This window comes from Piliocolobus tephrosceles, chromosome 5, assembly GCF_002776525.5.
Source record: "Piliocolobus tephrosceles isolate RC106 chromosome 5, ASM277652v3, whole genome shotgun sequence".
NCBI lineage: Eukaryota > Metazoa > Chordata > Mammalia > Primates > Cercopithecidae > Piliocolobus > Piliocolobus tephrosceles.
Window position 1 is genome coordinate 140914855 of NC_045438.1, and position 10843 is coordinate 140925697.

The following is a 10843-nucleotide window of genomic DNA, read 5'->3' on the forward strand; positions in this document are numbered from 1 at the left end:
AAGAGACTGTGGAGTGAGGTGGGGTGAGGGGACCACCTGTGACCAGTTATCTTCCTGGCCAGCAAGAGGGCAGGGAACTGAGTGTAATCAGGTGTCTTCCAAGAAGTGGCAAGCATGCCAGTCAGATAATTTAACTTAGTTTCTTCCCCTCCTCACACAATTTGCCACCATTCCCTCTGGCATTAGTCATTCAGCTACTGCTTCACCCACTGTATTTTGTGTAACTCTGTAATTTTAATTTTGGTATTGGACTGTACATCCTGATATATATTTTGTTTCTTAGATTTTACTTTGCACTGAAAAATCCACCTGTTGTGGTATATATACATCTGCTTCCTTAGTTGTGACTCCTGCAGAACATGAAACTTCATACAAACTCGTATTCACTGCAGTATTTACTCATTCTGGTGATGGACATGCAGGTTACCCCAACTCTCTGCTGCCTGAAGTTGCTGCAGTGACTAGATTCTATGAAGCCACTACAGAGCTAAGCTGGAATTTCACTGAGAGACAATCGTAGAAGTGGGATTGCTGGGTAGTCGTCAAAAAGGCTATACAGAAATAAACACTTGTTTAATGCCCATACAGTGAAATCTAAGACCTAGATTGTTAAGATTAAGATCTTACCTTAGCCAGGTGTGGTGGTGGGCACCTGTAGTCCCAGCTACTTGGGAGGCTGAGACAGGAGAATGGCGTGAACCCATGAGGCGGAGCTTGCAGTGACCTGAGATCGCGCCTCTGCACTCCAGCCTGGACAAGAGAGCAAGACTCCATCTCAAAATAAATAAATAAACAAACAAATAAATAAATAAATAAAATAAATGATCTTACCTTTATTTCATGTAGAAATTCATACTTGTAAGATTTTTAGTATGACAAATCAAAACACAGGAAGTACACCTAACTCACACCGGTCTCAGAAAAATTCCCGGGGAAAGTGCCTTGAGGTAAATCTAAAATAATGAGTAAACTTATGGTAAAGAATGACGGATTTGGGAGAATCATCCAACTGAATGAAAATTAGACATGCATGAAATGTCCTCCCATAGTAATTGAATCCGTCAGCAGTGACCTAAACCTGTGAAACCAGAGAGCTTACACGGCTCTGTCACCCCCACAACCCTCATGGCCTGATTTCAGCCCTTTGGGGAGAGCTTTGTTCAGTCCTAGGGCTTCCTAAGGGATGCAGGATAAATTCTCTGACTTTAACACCTTCTCTGTGGATTTTTCTGGGCCAAACCCACAGAAGTGAAACACTAGAAACTTCCTTTTTCAGTTCTTTGAGTTCGGTTTTAAGATCAGCAATATTTTTCTGTGAGGAAGCTGCCTCTTTTTTTATTTAGACAGAGGTACAAGGCAGGAAAAGACTTTTTCTTTTCTTTTTTTTTCTGTTTCCTTAAAACACACAAGATTGAGCTCAGGTGTTCTCTTTATCAAAGTCTTCCTGTAGCCGAAAGAGGGTCTGGCTGATTGTTACTTGTAGAAAAAAGCCAAAACAACAAGAATGAGGTGTAATTAAAAACAGAGTGAGTTTTATTATCCATGCTAGCAACAGGGAGTGTGGCCGGCCAAAAGTTGCCACTCTTCAATTTCTGGAGAGAGGCCAAGCATTTTAAGAAGAGGAGCTTGTAATGCAGAGGGGCAAGAGGCAGGAAGTGCCCAGTGGGTGTCTCATTCTGATGGCTTATCTTGAATTATTGTTTCAACTGGTGAAGGGGCCAGTGACATCGTAGGCCCAATCAAGTTACAAATTAATGACGGTCAATCTAGCAGATAATCTCTAGCCAACAGTGAATATTGTCCTTGAATTAATCTCCTACTGGAGAGATAATTCTGGAGATGCCTGGTCTGCATCAGGATTCAGCCCCTGAAGCTTCTAAGGAAATATATGACCAGATAAGTGGGCATGGTATGAGCTTAACAAGCATCCAGGTAAATAAATGAGCATAAGGCATGGGAGCATAATATGGGAAAGGGAAGGCAGTTTTAATGCCCATTCCAAGGCAGTAATTCAAGACAAAAGAAAACACATCTGCAGTTTGTCTCCAAGTTATGTCTAGAAACTGGGGAGAAAGAAGGAAAGATACAAAGTTTTTAAAACGTGGTTTGAAGCTAAGCTGTTTGGTTACATTCCAACCTCCCACAAGATTTTGCTGTTTTTTGTTGTTATTAAAACAAGTAATAGGCCAGGTGCAGTGGCTCACACCTGTAATCCTAGCACTTTGGGAGGCCAAGGTGGGCGGATCGCCTGAGGTCAGGAGTTCCAAACCAGTCTAGCCAACATGGTGAAACCCCATCACCACTAAAAATACAAAAAAAGTAGCCAGGCATGGTAGTGGGCGCCTGTAATCCCAGCTACTTGGGAGGCTGAGGCAGAAGAATTGCTTGAACCCAGGAGGCGGAGGTTGCAGTGAGCCAAGATCATGCCACTGCACTCCAGCCTGGGCGACAGAGCAAGACATCATCCCAAAAAAAAAAAAAAAAAAAAAAAAAAAAGTAATCAGAGCCTGGGCAACATAGTGAGACCTTATCTCTACTACAGAAAAAGCAGAGACCAGCGTGGAGGTACTCATGGTTGTGCATGCCTGAAGCCCCAGTTACTTGGGAAGCTGAGGCAAGAAGATTGTTTGAGTCCAGGAGTTTGAGGCTGTGGTGAGCTAAGATCGTGCTACTGCACTCCAACCTGGGTGACCAAGCGAGGTTCTTTCTCATTCATTCATTCATAAGTACATATAGAAACTACAATAATTTGGATGGAGAGTTTATTGAAACAATTGGGTGAGGAGTTACATGTTGATTATAGAGGGAAAAAGAAAGCTACGGAATTGTCTTCTTTACTACAATGAAACTTTAAATGATAATGAAACTTTAAATGACAAACTTTAAGTGACACAAACTTAAATTATAAAAGAGAAGAGAAATTGATTTGTTTCTAAGTGTCCACTCACCTATTTTATGAAAAATCCTCTCTGTGCTTAGGGGTAAAGAGCAGACAATAAATTGTCCAATTCTCTGCTTTGCTGAAAGCGGAACCCTCTTCTTCTTAGAAATCCCTGAGAAAATTATCTTGGATGGAAACTCACAAGTCCAACTCTTGCTGTTTTAAAGAAGCCAGTCTCATTGGTGAGGTGGGGTCCTGCATGCCCCAGGTGCCTACTCAGATAGACACCATGGGAAAGTGGGGCAGGGCTCAGAGCAGGCAGGCAATTGCAGAGCATGGCGGGAGAGAAGGGCGCTGGTGATGCGAGCTTCAGCTTGCTCAGGATAAAGGAAGGAGAACAGAGGTTCTTGAGATGGCTCTGGATGAAGGAGGGAGAATATAAGTTGTTTTATGTGTTTGATAATCTAGGAGTGAGGAAAAAGTACAATGTTTCAACCCAGTTCTGAACTAGGGGTCTTTTGTGTGTTAGGCAAGTGTGATAACCACTATACCATGGAAACGTGGGTAGAATTCCCTCCAAGTGGAGGATGGTATGTGTATGTCTGGACAGTTCAGGTTTGGAAACATTTCCTGTTCACATGATGGTTTTTTGTTTGTTTGTTTGTTTGTTTGTCTGTAATCCTTTCATATCTCTCAGACTTTTCACTTATAAAATCAACAATATCACATCCTGATTGATATTTGCCTACCACAAATGAGTAGCTGTGTTCACCAAATATATTTGCTAGATTGCCCAGCAACCTATTCATAATACCCAAAAGAACTAGAGACATATCAAGTGCCAGCCATCACATGAATAAGTTTGCATAGGATAATCAGTTCCAATAAGAAAGAACAATCTATGTACGAACCTCACAAACTTGACCAAAATAAACCAGACACAAAACGGGACGCACTCTGTGGTTCCACTGATTTAAACTACAAAGCTAGCAAGACTCCCTTCAGCTGTTAGAAGTCAGAATAGTGGTTCCCTCTGGGAAGAGTGGGTAGTGACTAGAAAAGGACCAGAGATGCTGTTGCGCCACGTGCTGGTTAGGTGGGTATGTTCAGTTTAAGTAGAATCATCAAGATAGATATTTACATGAGGGAGAGATTGATTTTTTGAACAAGGAATTGGCTGATGCAACTGTGGGCTGTCTAGTAAGTGCTAAATCCATAGGACAGGCTGTTAGAAAAGGCAAGCCATCAGGAAGGGCAGACCAGAAACAATGAAGAAAACCAATGAAACCAAAAGTTGGCTGTTTGAAAAGTTCACTGAAGTTGACAAACATTTAGCAAAATTGACCAAAAGAAAAAGAAGACTCAGATTACAAAACTCAGAAATTTAAGTGGAGACATTACTACCAATTTTGCAGAAGAAAGGATTATTAAAGAACACTATGGACAATTATAGTTCTTTTATCCAGCAAATCAGATAACCTAGATGAAGTGGACAACCTCCTAAAAGCACACAATCCACCAAAATTTAATCATAAACAGAAATCTGAATATATCTATAACTAGTAAAAATATTGAAGAAGTAATCAGTAATATCCCAACAAAGAAAAGTCCAGAACCAGAGGGCTTCACTATTGAATTCTACCAAATTTAAAGAATTAAAGAATTAACACCAATCTTTCTCACAATCTTCCACAAAATCAAAGAGGAGGGAATATTTACGACTCATTTTATGAGGCTAGCTAGCATTATCCTGCTACCAAAGCTAGGCAGAGACATTACAGAAAATGAAAATTACTGACCAATATCCCTTATGAATATTCACGAAAAATTCCTCAAAAAAATACTGGCAAGCTGAATTTAGCAAAGTATTGAAAAGTTTATACACCATATCCAAGTAGGATTTGTTCCTGGAATGTGAGGATGATTCAGCATACAAAAGTCGATGCAATATATACCACATTAACTGAATGAAGGAAAAAAAACTATAATCATCTTAACTGATACAGAAAAAGTATTTGACAAAATTCAGCACCTTTTTGCCAGGTGCGGTGGCTCACACCTGTAATCCCAGCACTGTGGGAGGCTGAGTCAGGCAAATAACTGGAACCCAGGAGTTCAGAGGGGGGAAAAAAAAAGCCTGCCCGCTCTGAGCCCCACTCCCCATTCCCCATGGTGTCTGAGTAAGCGCCTGGGGCGAGCAGCATCCCTCCTCACAGGTGAGACTGGCTTCCTTGAAAAACCAATAGTCGGACTTGCGAGTTTTCCTCCAAGATAATTTTCTCAGGGACTTCTAAATGTGGTGGTGCACACCTGCGGTCCTCACTACTTGGCAGGATGAAGTCGAAGGGTTGCTTGAGCCCTGGAGATCCAAGCTGTAGTGAGCCAAGATCGCGGCCACTGCACTCCAGCTTGGGTGGCAGAGCAAGACCCTGTCAAAACACACACACACACACACACACACTCCAGCTTGGGTGGCAGAGCAAGACACTGTCAAAACACACACACACATACACACAATTTAAACCAGGAATAGAAGGAAACTTCCTCAACATGATAATGCCCAATTATGAAAAACATACAACTAATATCATTCTGAACAGCGAAAGACCGAAAATTTTTCTCCTACAATCAGGAATAATGGATGCCCACTTTCACCATGTTATGCAGCACAGTATTGGCCAGGAAAAAGTAAAATTATATATGTTCACAGATAACATGACTTTTTTTGAGAGAGAGATGGGATCTCTCTTTGTCACCCAGGCTGGAGTGCAGCGGAGCCATTATGCCTCACTGCAGCCTCGACTTCCCTGGCTCAAGCGATTACCCTGCCTCATCATCCGGAGTAGCTGGGACCACAGGTGCGTGCCACCAAGCTCGGCTAATAAAAAATAAAAATTAAATTAAAAAAAATTTTAGAGACTGGGGGGGGGGTGGTCTCGCAATGTTGCCCAGGCTGCTCTCGAACCCCTAGGCTCAAGCGATCTTCCTGCCTCGGCCTCCCAAAGTGCTGGGATTACAGGTGTGAGCCACCAAGCCCGGCAGTGACATGATTTTTATATATAGAAAACCCTGAAAATTACACACACACACACACCCACCCCCAAACTGTTACAGCAAATAAAGAAATTTAGCAAAACAAGGATAAACAATCCACATGAGTTTCAGCAGAGAGCGCGGTGGGAAGCGGAGCGCGGCCATCTGCTCTGGGGCCCTGCAGACCCTCTGGTCTTGGACCTAAGGAAGAGGCGGGGGCCCGGTCCCGGGCAGCTTCTGCTCTGCAGGCTCCCAGAGTCCTTGCTGTGTCTCCCACCCGCCAGGCCCAGGCCCGAGGCAGCGGCGAACCTCTCTTCCCTTCCCACCTCGGTGACCTGGTGGCCGTCTGGTCTCTCAGACAACCCTGCCCGGCCTAGACTAAGCCCCGGCTAACCGCCAGGACGCAGCGCCTTTGTGTGGCTGCGGGTGTCGGGGGCGGCAAGAACCGCGCAGAGGCTGCCGGGATGTGCAGGGACCGGGAAGGCGGATCTGGGGATGCAGATTCGACCGCCTCTTTCCGCCACTGCGCCACGCGAATTGGGTCCAGAAGATGCCGTTAAGTTTCTTCCCAGAAACTGTCAAAGTGGTGATATGTTTCTTGCCCTTGCACTTTTAGTGTACTAAAATCAACGGCCAAACTCTACTATTTATAGCAATCGAAGTTTTCACCCGTGCGCCCAATTTCTTTGCAAATGCCAAGCAGGAAAACCTCAGGTAGATGGAGGCAGCAGATAATTTGATTTTTGTTTTCTTTAATTTCACTATAGTGTCCTCCTCCACACATATAAGGGTGAAGTTTTCTTTTTTACGATGAAACAAATCTGTCATTAATGAAAGCATTGTCAAAATCTTACTTCTCAAAGATCTTCAGCTTCAGAATCACCTGGAAGCTTCTAAAAAGTAAGACTTGTGGACCATACCAGAGACCCTCTGCACTAGAAGAGGGTATGGCAGGGAATCTTAGGGATATTCCACCTGGGGAATCACTAGCATAAGTTCTGGGCTTCACATTCCCTCAGAAGAGTCCCATGAACCTGTGGTCAGCAGCTTAGGGCTGGTCTTCTTTACTGATCTGAGGGACAATAGGAAGCTTAGGACTCCCTGCATGGCATCTCTCCCGCCCAGTGGAGAACAGCTCAACAAATTTCCTCTTTAACTACAAAGTCAAATGGAAGCATATGCTACGAAAATGCCACAAAAAGCTGTTGCTACATGAAAATGTCTAAATTTGCTTTAAATTATCATGGGGGTTGGCAGAGGGAGGAGAGCCTAACTGTTGAAGTAGGATCATGGAAATAAGGAGGTCCATAATATTCTCTATAATCTTTTTTTTTTTTTTTTTTGCCAGAGGTTTATAAAACTACCTAGTATAGCATGGTGGTCAAAAACACCAGTTCTGGAGACAAACACACTTGGTGGTGTCCCTTCCTAGCTAGCATAACCTCAATACATTGTTCTAAGCCTTAACTTGCTCAAATGTAAACCGGAAATGACAAGGATAGATCTTGACTAAAGACGCTTGACAAAGCTAAAAGTAATTCTAAAAATGAAAGCAGTAACTACTTCTGTAAGTTAAACACTGTATGAAACATTTCAGTGAGTTTTTCTTAATTGAGTTTATAATTCTATGAGGTAGACACTGTATCCGTATCCATTTTACCAACTCGGACAGAGTCACGAAGAAGCCAAATAGCCTGCCTAAAATCCTACATATGATGAGAAAGTGGCAGAGGAAGGAATTGTACCCAGATATTTTGGCTCCAAAGATCCCTGCCAGATCTGCCCTTCCAGTTCATAAGGACTAGGGAGATGCCTCCTCTCTATACTCCCATCCAAATGCTCCGCAATCTGTACGTCTGTTGCTCCACTTTTTGCTTATGGCGTATTGACTGCTTGTGTGCCTCTTTCTTCTCCTTGAGAGTTAGGATTGTGTAATCTTGTCCTGCATGTCTCTGGCACTGCTAGTGACAACATAGGGTCACAATTGTCTGGCACATTGTTTGTAGCTCAATAATTTATTTCTCTTTTTTAAAAAAAATTGAAATGGGGGTCTGGTGATGTTGCCCAGGCTGTCTCAAACTTAAGGCTCAAGTGATCATCCCACCTAAGCCTCCCAAGGTACTGGGATTACAGGCATGAACCACTGCACCCAGCCAATAATTTATTTTAATTAATAAGACATAAATGTGTTTACAACAATTTTTTTTAAATTAGAGATGGAGTCTCCCTATATTGCCCAGGCTGGAGGGCAGTGGCTTTTCACAGACACAATCATTGCACATGCAGCCTCAAACTCCTGGGCTCAAGAATCTTCCTGATTTACTTAGTCTTCAGAGTAGCTAGAACTACGGGTACACCACTATGTCCAGTTTAACAATTTTTTTTTTATCTTTTTCTTTCTTTTTTCCTTTAACAATATTTTTAAAGATCATTGTTGCTGCTAATCTGGTCTTGATTTGTTAATTGGGAAATACAGTCTAATTTGTTACTTGGGAATTACAGCCTTTCTTTCAGTTGTTACCCACAGCATTCCAATTATTCATGATCCAGCTACTACCAGCTCACATTATCTCAAGGTGAGAAGGGGCTTTCTGTTCCTGGCACCCATGGAAGAAAGAATACTAAGTAGAGGAAAATGTAAGCACAGACTTTCTCCAGACTGGTCTGGCAGCCCAACCACCATCTCTAAGCACAGAGAGTTTGTGGTGTTTATATGCAAAGTGAAGTTATATGCAAAGAATCTGGGAGAAGGCAGCTTGCTTCTAAGTGTGCAGTGAAAGTAGATAGAGGAAGACAGTGAAAAGGGAGAGAAGAACAAAGAAAAGAAAAAAATACACTAGCGTTTTATCCTCCTTTTCTAAATCAAATAACATTGAACTGTCACATTCCAGAGAAATAATTATTTGTGACATAGGGTCCAATCTTGTAACCTTGTGCCTGTTCCCCAATATATCTCATCCTGAAGCTTTCCTGCTCTGCAGCAAATGCTAATAGTCCCAAGAGCTCAGTCTTACAGGTCCTGGTTCCTAAAAGGCTCATTTTCTGGCACTAGAAAGGTGAAGATCCGAACAAGTTGCATAGATAAGATTAGGACACTATGGTAGAATTTTTTTAAAAAATCAAATCATCTGCTCCCTACTCCTCTATCTAATTGAGGTTTTCTTGCCTGGCGTTTGCAAAGAAATTGGGCTCATGGGTGAATACTTTGATTGCTAAAATGATAAAGTTTGGCTGTTGATTTCAGTTCACTAAAAGTACAAGGGCAAGAAATATACCACCACTGTGACAGTTTCTGGAAAGAAAGGGCAGCTTTGAGATTATAGAACCTGGGGCATCTGGAAAACCTCTATTTTTTTCCTGTGGAAGAGACATGGGACCAAAGGCAAATTTTACTGGTATTGTGGTTATCACATTTCCCCAATACAGTAAAGACCCTTGGTTTGAAACTCAGTAGGATTTTTTTTTTTCTTTTAATTTGAACAGAGCTCTTTTGTTTTCTCTACTGTCCTGGACTTGAAATCGGCTTATCCAAACCCTAGAGAGGCTGACACCCGCATGCTTTCCCCTGCCACCGTTCAGGGCGTTGCCAGCTCCTCCCTCCTGCGTGGTCGGCTGGGTTCCACCAGCCCCGCTAGTGTTAACAGGAGGAAGGGTCTCCCTGGTCTGCATCTCCCTGGTGGATCTGGTTCTTATCCCGATGCAGACAGCGGAAAGGGAGGGTTTTCCGCAAGGAGGTCGGCAAGTATTTCTAGAAGGAAAAGAGTTTCTTTTCTAATTAGATCACCAAATACTACACTATACTAGGTTAAGCCATTAGCCAGTCATTTATTATTATTGTTATGGGAAGCATAATGCTCTATTTTTATAGAATTCCTTCCAGTTGAGTTATCATTGAAGCTACTAGTTGGTTACAACTAAACATTAAAACAGGTACAAATTTGAAAACCAATCAGTATTTTTTAAAGTATAAAACAATGTGAAGAACATCTAAATACTAGAAATAGGTTTAAAAATTAGTTCATAGATTCATAGATGCATAAATCTTAACAAATTACCTTTCCAAAATTAATTCTATGCGTCTTCTTTATATAAGTAACTACTAGGAAATATATTTTGTTACACAAAAAAGTACAGACCAATTATTTATCAAATGTTCCCCAACTTAAATTATGTCATCGAGTTTTTATATTATAAATAGCAACTGTGAAAGTGTGCAATTCACCATAATCAAAAAATATATATATATGGGGGTGTGGAGGGAAAGAGGGAGAATTCAGGACTAGACTTCTAAGTGAGAGAGAAGGCGGGTACTTACAGTAAGTTTCCGTAGTGTAGTGGTTATCACGTTCGCCTAACACGCGAAAGGTCCCCGGTTCGAAACCGGGCGGAAACAGCAGCTGGTATTTTCTTCCATCGCTAATTCTGGTTTTGAGTATTTTCCTTTAAACCAACAGAATCTTTGCTTTTGCCGAGCACGTGAACCCTCAACTTCTGTGCTCCTTCTGTCACCAAGCAACGTGGCGCTGAATCCAGCGTCACAACATTCCCTACCCCAGGCCGAACCCTCACTCTCATCCTCCTTTTCTGATCTCCATCCGAGTGGCCCCGGTGGTGGCAACCCCAATAGGCACCGGAGTCCCAGAACCCCACTCGCCTGCACCTCGCAGGTGAGACTGGCTTTCTTGGAATCCAGAGAGCAGCACTTGCGGGTTTTTCGCGGAGGAAATTTCCTCGGGGATTTCTAAGGAACAGGGCTTCGCTTTGAGCCCGTCGGGGAATTATTGGACTTGCTCTTTTTTTTTGCTGAAGCACAGAGAGGAAACACTTTTTTTTTTTTTTTTTTTTTTTTTTTTTGAGACGGAGTTTCGCTCTTGTTGCCCAGGCTGGAGTGCAGTGGTGCCATCTCTGCTCACTGCAACCCCCGCCTCC

The 10843-nt window shown here is 42.5% G+C and overlaps 1 non-coding gene across 1 annotated transcript; it reads left to right on the forward strand.

Moving 5' to 3' along the window:
• Positions 1-10234: 10234 nt before the first annotated feature.
• Positions 10235-10307, forward strand: TRNAV-AAC. The gene has a single exon. It is a non-coding gene; the product is annotated as a tRNA-Val (tRNA).
• The last annotated feature ends 536 nt before the right edge of the window (positions 10308-10843 follow it).